At 33.8% G+C, this 12359-nt stretch overlaps 1 pseudogene; it reads left to right on the top strand.

The window, feature by feature from the left end:
- The first annotated feature begins 346 nt into the window (after window positions 1–346).
- On the top strand, window positions 347–496 carry LOC117803647 (annotated as a pseudogene).
- Window positions 497–12359: the final 11863 nt, after the last annotated feature.

The raw sequence follows: 12359 nt of genomic DNA, 5'->3' as shown, positions 1-12359 counted from the left end.
ATATATATTATATATGTATTATAAATAAAATAAATAAAGAAACTAATATCTATACATACATATAGATATACAAAATATACAATATATAATGTACAAAATATACAAAAATAAAGAAAAGAAACTAATATATAATTATATATATATATACACACACATATATATATTCAGTGTAGTACAATGCCTGCCATGTATAGATATTAGATTCTTTTATTTTTTATACATCCTTTCAATATGAGGAGTTGACAGCTGTCATTGAAGAGAGAAGAGCTACATCACTGGCTAATCTAGTATTCCAAAACATGCTCTTGAATTCCTAGTACCTTTGCACTTCCAAATAAGCTTGTCAAGCTTTGCGCAGTGGCAGTATCGTAGCCAATGAGGTTTATCCGAGGCGCGATTATTGCTAATTGAAAACAAATAAGCTTGTCAACCAGAGTCTTTCAAATAATCAACTTCAGTTAGATATCAAAAATTTTTTCCCCAAATCCACCAGTTTTCCAGAATTGGATAAAGCGACTGGTGGTTTTTTTATAGGGTAACGAGAGCTATGATTTCCATCTGAAGCTATTTTTAACTTAATTCAGAGATATAGGAAATACAGATTGTGATAACTCAGAAAGGAAGCAGAAAATTATTATTTCACATATATGAATGTTACAGATTTGAAGACTGGAAGCACCTGTGTTATTCCCTTTATACATAGATGTCAACGAAGTTGGGAATCTACAGAGAGAATGATCACATCAGGAAATAAAGAGGGATAGTGAGAGAGAGAACAATCTGAATTTTTAGTATTATATAACTATGTTATGTATATTTTACCAGATTACATTTTAACTTCCTTATTCTTTAAAATATCTAGGCGTGCCTTTGTGGCTCAGTTCGGTTAAGCCTCTGACTCTTGATTTCAGCTCAGGTCAGGATCTCAGGGTTGTGAGATTGAGCCCCGTGCCGGGCTCCATGCTCAGTGGAGAGTCTGCTGGAGGTTCTCTCCCTCTCCCTTTGTCCCTCTCCCAGCTCACACACACACACACACACACACACACACTCTCTCTCTCTTAAATAAATGATGATAGATGATAGATAGATAGATAGATAGATAGATAGATAGATAGATGATAGATAGATGATAGCTAGCTAGCTAGCTAGATGATAGATGATAGATAGATGATAGATAGATTGATAGATAATAAAAATCTTTAAAAATATCTGTGTACCTTCTAAAAACATCAGGCTTCCTCTTGTGCCAAGGTTAGTTTCTCCCCTGTCTATAGTTCTGATTGATAAAGCTCAATGTGGTACATTCATTAAGACAGGTGAGAAGAATCAGAGTGCTGCAGTCTGTTCCATTTTTGTATTTTGGTTCTGTGAAATATTTCAACTATTGACATGATTCTTATATTTTATAACAGGCTGATAAGTTTATTCAATTCTATTTATCTTCTCTTCAGATAAGCGATGCTAAAGACCTCCTAGGCAGTGGACTTTAGCAAGTATCTTTATTACATTTTGTTACTGCCATGCACAACTTGTTGACATAGATTATGTTTAAAAGAAACAGCATTGCCTTTGAGGTAGAAATGGTAAAGTAACATGTTTCTGATTATGTCCATTGCTCATAATTTCCCATTTTCCCACCCAAGTCTGCATTTGCTCCTCCTTTTGTTTATATCTATTATATCTTGGTATTTTTGTTCATAGCAATTCCTGCACCATATTATGATATAATTTGTTTACCTTATTTTACTATTATAATATTATCTTCATAATGGAAGTAATGTGTGACATTCATCTTTTTTCCCCCCAGAATCAAGCACAGCAGTGTGCATAACGGATGCTGCTGAGCACATGTTTATTGACTCAGTGAATGGTCTGCAACTCAGCAAAAATTCTCCCCTAGGAGGGGGGAAAACAGTGATATTGGCTACTTTACTCTTATACATATGTGGCAACCCTTAGCTTTAAAGTTTCCATTTTCATCAATCAATCTCTCCTAGTTAATCATCTTGAGATGAAAAGATAACTAGTAAAAAAGCTTCATACTACTTAGAATCAATGTTTACATATATTCTCTGACTTCTTAATATTTTAGATTTCTGATTGTGCATATGGGCCAGAACTGTCTTCATAGCTTTACTATAGATGATAGATAGATGATAGATAGATAGATGATAGATAGATGATAGATAGATAGATAGATAGATAGATGATAGATAGATAGATGATAGATATTATTATTAAAGAAAATATGATATCAGAAACTTGGCTACAATTTTGTGTCAAGGATTACCTTTTCTTAACATTCCAGGATGAGATTCTTTTCATCTTATTTTTAATAAAGGTTAATAGTTAAATTAATGGCTCATTTAGTAAGAGCTAACACAAAATATCTGCTTGTCATATCACGTTCATATGAATCTGTACAAGTATCAAGGACACAAGCTATCAAGCAGCCTAGGCAAAGCTGAAAGAGGTCTTGGATATCCCATGTGGCTTCCCAGGCCCTCTTTTCTTGTATCAGACACTCTCTCTTGCCCACAGTAATAGGAAAGGTCTCTAAGTGAGGTATGCATGTGTAAGCATTTAAGTTATGAAACATCTATCTTATACCCGTATTATTACAGAGCTTTCAAGACATTTTCTAGGAATGTGTGCTACATAGTTTCATAGATTCTAGATTTCTTTGTCATAATAAATCCTGAACTGGAGGGCATCCTTCTAAGAGCATTCCATAGAGAATTCTCCTTGTGGCAAATACTAGTCTATTACCCTAAGGTGATTTGTTAGTATGTTTGCAAAAAAAGTTTCGACTTGAACACCTATCTTTTTTTTTTTTTGCTGGAATATTTCTCCATTATTGGTAGATAAACAAATCCCAGAGCAGTTGCTATAACCCCTTCCCCCTCTGTCTACCCTTTGACCCCAGTCAATATCCCCTTCCTACATATTTCTTAGGTGTTTTTTTCATTATTTGTCCTACAACATTTTATACAAAAATACAGAAGATTGAGCATACTATTTCCCTGAAGGCCACCAGAATTTGAGCCATCCATTGGGGATAGAGATTACCTCTATAAAGCACATTAATTATCTACCTATTCCTTCTGGGATTTCCTTAGATTTTTTTTACTCACTTGTTCACTCTTTTTAGAATCACTATTCAGAGTTATTTGAAATCTTTAATATGTATTAATGTAGAGGCTTAATTTGATGCCTATTTTTTTAAATTCACCTTTTTTGTGGTCAGTATCCCTAAGTATTACCTCAACAGAGAGCTTCAAATCAGTTTCCCCAAATATTCTGTTATGCTGGGAGTCATCATCTACATAAGTTTGATTTCTATTTAATTTTATTAATCATTTTACAAACTTTAGTGAACCCATATCGTTGAGGCCAAGATTAAAGTGTGTTTTAAATACCAAATATCAGTTAAAATATAAAGTCTCATTCTCCTTTTCCTCCCAACAGTAACAACTTTTCCAATATGCTACATATTCTCAGGGACTCAGATGGCAACCAGAGTAGATTTTGGATCCCATCAGGTTTGTGAACATAACCAGATATCATAATACAGGATTTTACAGTATATCAGCATCCAGATGTCATTATGTAATACCACCCATCCCCAATAGGGACAACAAAGTTTACTAAGCAGATAACATAGATACCAACATAGGGACAACTAGAAGTTACTTTCTTTTTATTCATTACTCATTCTAAGTTGGTCTATTTATTAAAAACATTTAATTTAAATTTATGCTATTTCAGTCCAATTTATACCTAACATTTTCTCCTTATATCAAAGATAATTAACTAATTACACATATTTTCAATGTCTATTTAAGCCTTTAAGTTAGATAATCACAAACCAGATAGCTCTACCTCCACCAATTTTTAGTTCTTTTTCTTCTGATTGTCATCTGTATTACTCTTTCCTCACTCCTTAAAAAGTCTTTTCTATATTTACCCCTTCTATTTGCCATTTTGCCTTGTTTCATTGACTTTGATTAAAAAAAATGTTCATTTCTAGTTTCCTGGCATTTTTGCTGTTTTTTTCATATTAAGTATATCACACACACACACACATACACACACACACACACACACACACACACATATATTGCATGTAGTGTTATACTATGGATAGTATTTTGTTTTCTGATGACTTCATTTAAAGTTGCATCATAAGCATTAACTTATTGTTAGATAGTATGTATTACTATACATTTTGATTATATAGTATTAAAATTTTTGGAAAATAAGTACTGTAATTTGCATAATGGTTTCTCCATTGATTAATATGTAGTTGTTTTGTATATTTTTCCTACTAAAATAAATATGTAACCAGCAATTTTACCCTTAGATATACTCTGAAAAGAAATGAGTGTGCTTATACATCAAAAGACATGTACCAGAATGTTTCATAGCGGTTTCATTTATAATATCTAAAAGTTGGAAATAATCTAAATCCGTCCTTTAGAGAACAGAGGAATAAATTGTAGTATACTAATGCAATGGAATGCTACACACACTCAAGCACACACAAACACTACTACTACATGAAACAGACCTTGCAGATCTTACAGAGGTAATATAGAGTAAAAGAAACATGCACACACACACACTATATATATATATAATTCAATTTGTATGTAACTTGGGAACATACAAGACTAAACTATGGCACTAGGAATAAGAAAAGTGGTTACCTGGGGTTAGGGGGTGTAGCTGGCATTGTCCATGCTATTCACATTGAAGACAAAGGAGATTGCTGGGATGCTGGGAACATTCTGTATTTTGATCTGAGTGTGATTTACACCACATACATAAGAATTCATTGAACTGCATACTTAAGATATGTATCCTTTGTGGTGTATATATTATATTTCATATAAAAAATAACATAATACAATGTTGCAATAAGCACTTTACTCCATTTTTTTAAACCTCCTATTTCCTGGTAATTCCTCAATCTAAGTCCAAATAAATAATTTTGTGTTTTTTTTTAATATTTGGGTTATTAGACAAATAGATCAGATCTAACACAGTCTTATTTATTTGAATCATTTCAACACAGATTCTCTCACTGATCTACAATCTTTCTGGGAGAAAAGTGATGCAATAGGTGGAGGCATGGATTGTTTTTGTGGGGTATTCTTTTAATGGTTTTTGTCTGATAATAAGCTGTTCAAGATATAGACTTCTGGCTCCCTGTTTTTATTTATATATTCTGCCATGTTTTCAAAGTATTCCTTATTATCTTTTCCTCACTTCCATAAAGGTAAGAAGAGAAAGTCAATTATTTCTAATTATCTACAAAGCTGATTGAACAGTAAAATCACTCAGCAGCAAACATGAGTGATGTTTCAGATGTTCCCAGTGATTCTTGACTGAAAGATTTCAGTCTATACAATTTCCTCTTATTTTTTTTAATAACATCTTTGTTGGTCTTTTAAAATCCACATTGTTGGGGCGCCTGGGTGGCACAGCGGTTAAGCGTCTGCCTTCGGCTCCAGGGTGTGATCCCAGCGTTATGGGATCGAGCCCCACATCAGGCTCCTCCGCTGGGAGCCTGCTTCTTCCTCTCCCACTCCCCCTGCTTGTGTTCCCTCTCTCGCTGGCTGTCTCTATCTCTGTCAAATAAATAAATAAAAAAAAAATCTAAAATCCACATTGTTGTTTTAAACCTGTGCCTGTGAGTTTCTTGAAGTCTTTGTGTCCTTATGTATCATTTGTACTAATCCATTGATTTAATTGATACGTTACAAGGAGGCATTGATACATCACGATTATCGTGTGTGTGTGTGTGTGTGTTTTGTTTTGTTTTTGAAGTTCTCTCTCTGCACCAAAAAGACTTTATTTTAAAGTTTTCTAAGTTAAGGAAGCAATGCAATTTTGGAAAAAGTGGTGGCTGGGAATCTGAGTTCCATCAGTGGCTCTACGATGAAGTTCAGAATCAGATAGTTGATAGATACATTTTCTTTACTACAAATTTTAAAAAATTGGACCAGGTGGGTTTATTTTTTGTTTCAATTTGGATCAGCAAATAAATAGTCTCCACATTGAGATCAGTAGAAAAGACTATCGTAAAGAGAATGATGAAACATGCTGACTATAACCGCGTACTTGGTTTCAGCAAGATCATGTGAAGTGTCACTGATAACAAATGTTCATATGAGACCCTTCATTCCATGGCCTTAATCTTGACACCCAGATAGGAGTTACAGGGCCATCAATCTCTTTCTGCAACTGCTGGTGCTATTTCTAATGCTAATGTTGGTTCCTTTTATAGGAAATCTTCCTCCTGTTTTATCTCTGACAACTTGAACATATTCATTGAAAAGAAAGGTGATAGGAGACAAAGAAGAAGCAATAGTTTAGGAGAAAGGAAAATACTTTTACTTTGTGTTAGAAGCAGATCATCTAAATACAATAATTCATCTTTCTAAGATTAAATAAACAGAGTTCAAGCTGTCCTGAGCACTTACCTTTTTCAAGAAAGATATTTTTGACCAAAATATATTTTTGCCTTTTTTCTCCATCTTGAAAACTAATGGAATTATTGTCCATATGCGCTGGTCTGAATAAAATGTTTGGTGATCTGGAATTCATGCACAGGAAGCATAGCTGATGTGGGGAAAGCTTTGAAAGATGACCAAATTCACTATTCTAAATGCATCCCCAAGAGAATTTAGAGGCACTAATATTACACATTGCACACCCTCTCTGCTAGGTGCCTGCATAATCACAGCATTGAAATTGACATATTTGTCACACACAATCACATTGGAAACTTCTGAAGCCATAAATAATGGCTAGATCACCTATAATATTTTCTAGATGCAGAGACAAGGCACTTAATCTTGATGTAATCTGCACAAGGTAGAGCCCAGGGGCATTCAGTGCTCATGCCTGGGTTATTACATGACACCCAGAGCTCCCCACATTCAACAAGCCTCTTTGGGTTGGATGAAATCTTACAAGAAAATCTGATACAACTTCACTGCCTTAGAGATAAATAGTCCTAGTGAGATGATAATATATACTTCTTTAAAGGGCTTCCTGAGATAACCATTCCTGTATTCACAGATATTTAATATTAAGAATTAATAGTTGTTGGCCACATTCCCTACATGCTTGACATTGATCCATTTATGTATATATAAACTGACTTCATATAGACTTCATATATATGTGTGTGTGTGTGTGTGTGTGTGTATATATATATATAAAATTAGAATTGATGCTTAAAAGATGTCTTTTAGAGAGAAAATAATTTTTACCCTTATTTTATGGATGAGAAAATTGAGGACAAGACAGTTAAGGGCTGGTGTTAATATACTATAAAAGGCAGGGTATTTTGATGATTAAAGGTGTGGTTTTTGAGGACTTATTTATTTTTTTAAATAAAATCCCATCTCTTCAATTTATTACTTCTGTGACATTAAGCTATATGTTTAAATTTTCTCTGCATCAGTATCCTCATTGGTAAAATGTGGATAGTAATTATGGCTACCTCCAGGGTTATGAACATTACATGAATTGAGGTTAACCTATTAGAGTAGTATCTGACCCATAATACAAGCTCAGTAAGTGTTAATACTAAGCTATTTTGTTTCCTAAAAGGAGAATGTTTTATGTTCAGGCACCGTATTGAAATGAGAAAATTTTTATGTCTCTCTCCCCTATTAGGCTGTGTGCTCCTCAATTATAGGGACACAGTTTAACTCATGCTAAATACCTAGCAAGATAAATGTTACAAATAACTTCACTGAATTAATACATGAATAGGCATGATGCCTCTTTTTTAAGGGTGGAATGATATAGTAGAGGAATAAGAACATCGCAGTCACTAGAACACAAGGCAATGTGTGCAACATGATGAAAGCAAGCAGAGCTAGTTATGACTATTCCTGGGTCCTGTGGCATTTTTTGAAATAATTGTTTTATAGTGTTCATTTTAGATTACAATGTTTCTTTTACTAATTTTTTTTTTTTTACTAAACTGAGACCTTCTAAACTATTCAGGGGCAGCACTCCAGTCATTCCATCATCTTTTAAACTGCAGCACTTGTCTTAACAATCGTGTATGTCATGCGTTTGTGTGTGTTCACGTATGTGTAAGCAGGGTGCAATGATAGCCTCAATACTGCTATAGCAGCTGTTGTGTGTTCAAACTGCACCATCAGTAAGAGCTGTATTGAAGGCCCCTATTCTTCCTCTTACTTACTGATTGACTTTGTGCAAAGCACTTAGCATGAGTTTCTGTGAATGTCAGAGCCGCTGTGCCCTTTAGTCCCCTTCTTGGCAACTCCTTAGTAACTATGATCCTTAGTGGGAAGTATTGTAAACAATTATGCAACTCTTACATGGGTTATCCCAGAACAAGTTGTAAACTAATTTTTTAGGTGCATATAATGATGTATCCTAGATTGAAGGCACTCTTGGTATATCGTCAGTAAGTCTTCTGGCTTCAGGAAGCTCTATTTCTGCACGGAAGAACAAGGGGCATAGTTGAATAAATGTTGGGGTTCTTCTGCTTGGCAATCCATTTTGCACATTCCTCTGGTGTACAACAACACAAGGTCAGGGCTTTGCACGACTCTTTTCAAAAACAGGCAAATGATCACAATGATTACATTCATTAGGAACTCTTCTCCATCGCCTCCCCCCTACTCTGCCCCTTTGCAGACTTGGAAATATAGTACCCATCTATTGCTAAACTAAAAGAAGAGGTGAAAAAGGCATTCAGACATGAATTAGCACAATGTGACATAGAGGATACTGCTACACAGCCTGTTTTCTACCACTTCTCTCTAGTGTGTAATCTGTATTTTGAATGTCTTTCTCCACACTGCAGTAGGTGGAAACCTTCAGTCTGAGATCAGTGAGGTTAAAAGAGTTGTCATTTTGACAATTGCTCTTTTCAGAGGAACTCAAAGCCTTTTTTATTTATTTTATCAAAGGAAAAACTCATTTTCAAAAGAGCTTAGATGAGAGAATATTTTCAAATACAGTGTCTTGTAATCAGCAGATATCTGTTGGAACTTAAACATATTTTAAATGGTTTTGTTTTCTAAGACTTCTTAATCAAAGAACAGCCTTTTCACAGGAAGTCAGAATCCCTGGCAATGAAAAAGAGCAGAGAAGTCACCAAAGTCCATACTAACATATACTATGAGGATCCCCCCAAAAAAATGCTTTAAGGAAGGAAAGGTCTTAGACATAAGTTTTCCTATTCAAGAATTGTGTTAATACTGATAAGATTCTAGTGAGAGTTTATTTTTTGTCTTAGGAGCCTAAACAGTGTTGGTATTTGAGCGGTCAATAAAACCTAAAACAAAGGCATGGAGCTTTGATGATTAAAAAAAAAAAAAAGTAGCCACAATTCTTGTCTTTGTAAAGTTTAAAAATAGAGGGCAAAGACAAGACAAACACATAGAAATTTAAAAAAACGATTAAATAGAAAAAACTCAAATATTTAATCTATTCATTAGAACACCTTAAGTTGTCCTGGACTCAGTTAGGAATTTAGCTATATAGTCTACTATTATAAATACAGCTGTTGTCATACTTCTCATACCACATTTTAGCTTTCCATAGGTTTCTTTACCATAGGTTTTGACTTAGGCCTTTAAAAGTAGGATCTGTGTCCTATTGTTTTTCACATTCATGTGGCTAGCATAGTGTCTATCACATAATAGATGTTTGATGCATTTGAATAGAAGTCTATCTAAAGAATGAGATAATCATCTATACGTAAGGTTGCTCCTTTTCTCCTGATGTGTCCTTCAAAGTAATCATTTTTCATGCTTCCTTGAGAGACAAATCTCTGCAGGACAGACGGATCCTCCTAAAATCTGGCTCTATTTTGCATGAAGTCTCCAAATTGTAGGGGATAAGGCTTTTGCCCCATTCTTTATCTTATCTCTCTCTTGCATGCTTATAATTTTTGATGTGCATTGCAAAGCTATTATTTTTTTTCTGCTTTGGGTTAAAGTTGGTTTATAGATCTATTTCTCATTACATATTATTAAGTTGTTGAAGCCAGACACATATTTTTATTGTGTGTCCTCCATAGCACTTAGCATAGTGCCTCAGAGCGTGAGAAAGCTGTTAAATTAAATTACACTGATAGTGATCACAAGGTTTGGAAAATAGAATACTTTAGAAAAGATTAAAAGAACACAGATTGTTTATCTTAAACAGAAGATCAAATGCTATTCTAAGAGTCTACAAATCAATAAAGATTTTTATATCCCCACTGGGGAAAATGGGAGGTGGTAGAGTAGATGGTTCCTGACTTCTCCCAAATATCTCTGTATGATTTTGGATAGAATGGCCAAGGACATATGTCCTATCTGTGCTTTCTTCATTATATGGGCTTAGTATTTTTGGAAAATCATATCTCATTGGCTTTACTAGGCTAGCAAGAATTCGATCCTAACTTCTTCCACCTGTATTTATAATTGGGGAGCTATTGTTTTGCTAAAAGGAATCACAAATTGCATATGATTGTTCCTCTTTTCCAGGCAGATTATCCTTTTGATTTTCACTTGTTTACTTTCACTGAAACATATATAATATTTTACCAATCTTACCTTATCCAACAAATATTTATAGAGCAGCTACTCTGGGTCATGTCATCAACTGTACACCAGATATCTAAAAATGAATGAAATACAGGCCCTGCCCTTGAAGGGCTAATAATCTGGTAGGGGAATATCAAAGTAAAAAAAATTATATAACAATATAATATGTGATTATAGAGAAATGAGACATTAAGTTTTGTGGGAACATATGGATGGGAAGGAAATGGCTTTTGTAGGTCAGTCCTGTCCAACATAATTATAATGCAAGACACATATGTAATTTAAAATTTTCTAGTAGTTATGTTAAAAAGTGCAATTGACCCTTGAGCAACACAGGTTTGAACTGCAAGGATCTACTTATACACAGTACAGTATTATAAATGCATTTTCTCTTCCTTATGATTTTCTTAATAACATTTTCTTTTCTCTAGCTTACTTTATTGTAACAGTGTAGTATGTAACACATGTAACATACAAATATGTGTTAATTAACTATGTTACAGTAAGGCTTCTGATCAATAGTAGGCTCTTAGTAGTTAAGTTTTTGGGGAGTCAAAAGTTATATAAATAGATTTTCAGCACCCCTAACCTCCATGTTGTTCAAGGGTCAACTGTAAAAAAGAAATAGGTGAAAATGGTCTTAATAACATATTTTATTTAGCCCAATATAAAAGCCATTAAGGATATATGATGTATTCTTCTTCTTTTTTTAACCAAGCCTTGAAATTCAGGATGCATTTTATACTTCTGGCACATCTAAATTTGGATTAGCTACATTTCAGGAGCTCAATGACAGTATATGGCTCATGGCTATTATAATGGACAACACAAGTCCAGAACTTAAAGAGGGAATTTTAGATAATTTCATAGTGAGTTGAATCTTGGAATTTGAAGAATTCCCAATCTAAGTGGTGGAATACCTATGACATGGGAATATGCAAAAGCACAGAGGCATCCAGGTGTGTTGGCAGAAGTTCCACATGTGGAGGCATGACAGAGTTAACCCAGACAGAGTGAGGCCAAAGCCTTTTAATTATCATTGAAGATCTGATAAGACTACGTTTAATAGCTAAGAACTCATTATAATATTATTAGGTCAGAATTTGACTCCAGAATCTGTGTTCTTAATTGTTATGTTACAATAACTCTACGAATCACTCCCTCCTCTATAATATACAGACCCAGTGCTGACTTTAATGTTCAATACAGATCAGCCTAAATATTTAAGACCTATTAAAGTTGTAAAATGAGCTAATGAAGCAAATTTGTTTTTAAAAATAAAAACTGATTGAAGACTAAATAAAATTCAAAGTTGTAAAAGCAAATATGGTAAATAGTTCATTATATTTTAGGAGTGTGGTGCATGTTATATAAATAGTCCTGATGTTATTTTACTAATAAACATGAAGAATAAATTTGAAAAACTCATCTTACCCAAGTAGTTTCTGTCAATTTTGTAGAGTATAAAGGAAAAAATACATTCATGTTGCACATGAGAAACATGCCTAAAATAATAACACTTTAGAAGTAAAAGGATGAAAAAGTTATACCATACAAATACTAACCAAAAGAAAGGTGGTATTGTATCAATATCAGAAAAATGTAGACTGTCAACCAAAAAGCATTACTAAAGAGGAACACATAATGATCATTAACTAAATTCACCAAGAAGATGTAATATATCAAAAGTTTTATGTATCTAATTGGATAACCTCAAAATATATAAAGTAAAATTTAACAAAATTAAAAGAACGATAGAAAAATCTA

The sequence above is a fragment of the Ailuropoda melanoleuca genome, chromosome 8, assembly GCF_002007445.2.
Source record: "Ailuropoda melanoleuca isolate Jingjing chromosome 8, ASM200744v2, whole genome shotgun sequence".
In the NCBI taxonomy this organism is placed as follows: domain Eukaryota; kingdom Metazoa; phylum Chordata; class Mammalia; order Carnivora; family Ursidae; genus Ailuropoda; species Ailuropoda melanoleuca.
The sequence above is the reverse complement of the archived record's forward strand: the minus strand, read 5'-3'. Positions and strand labels throughout refer to the sequence as shown.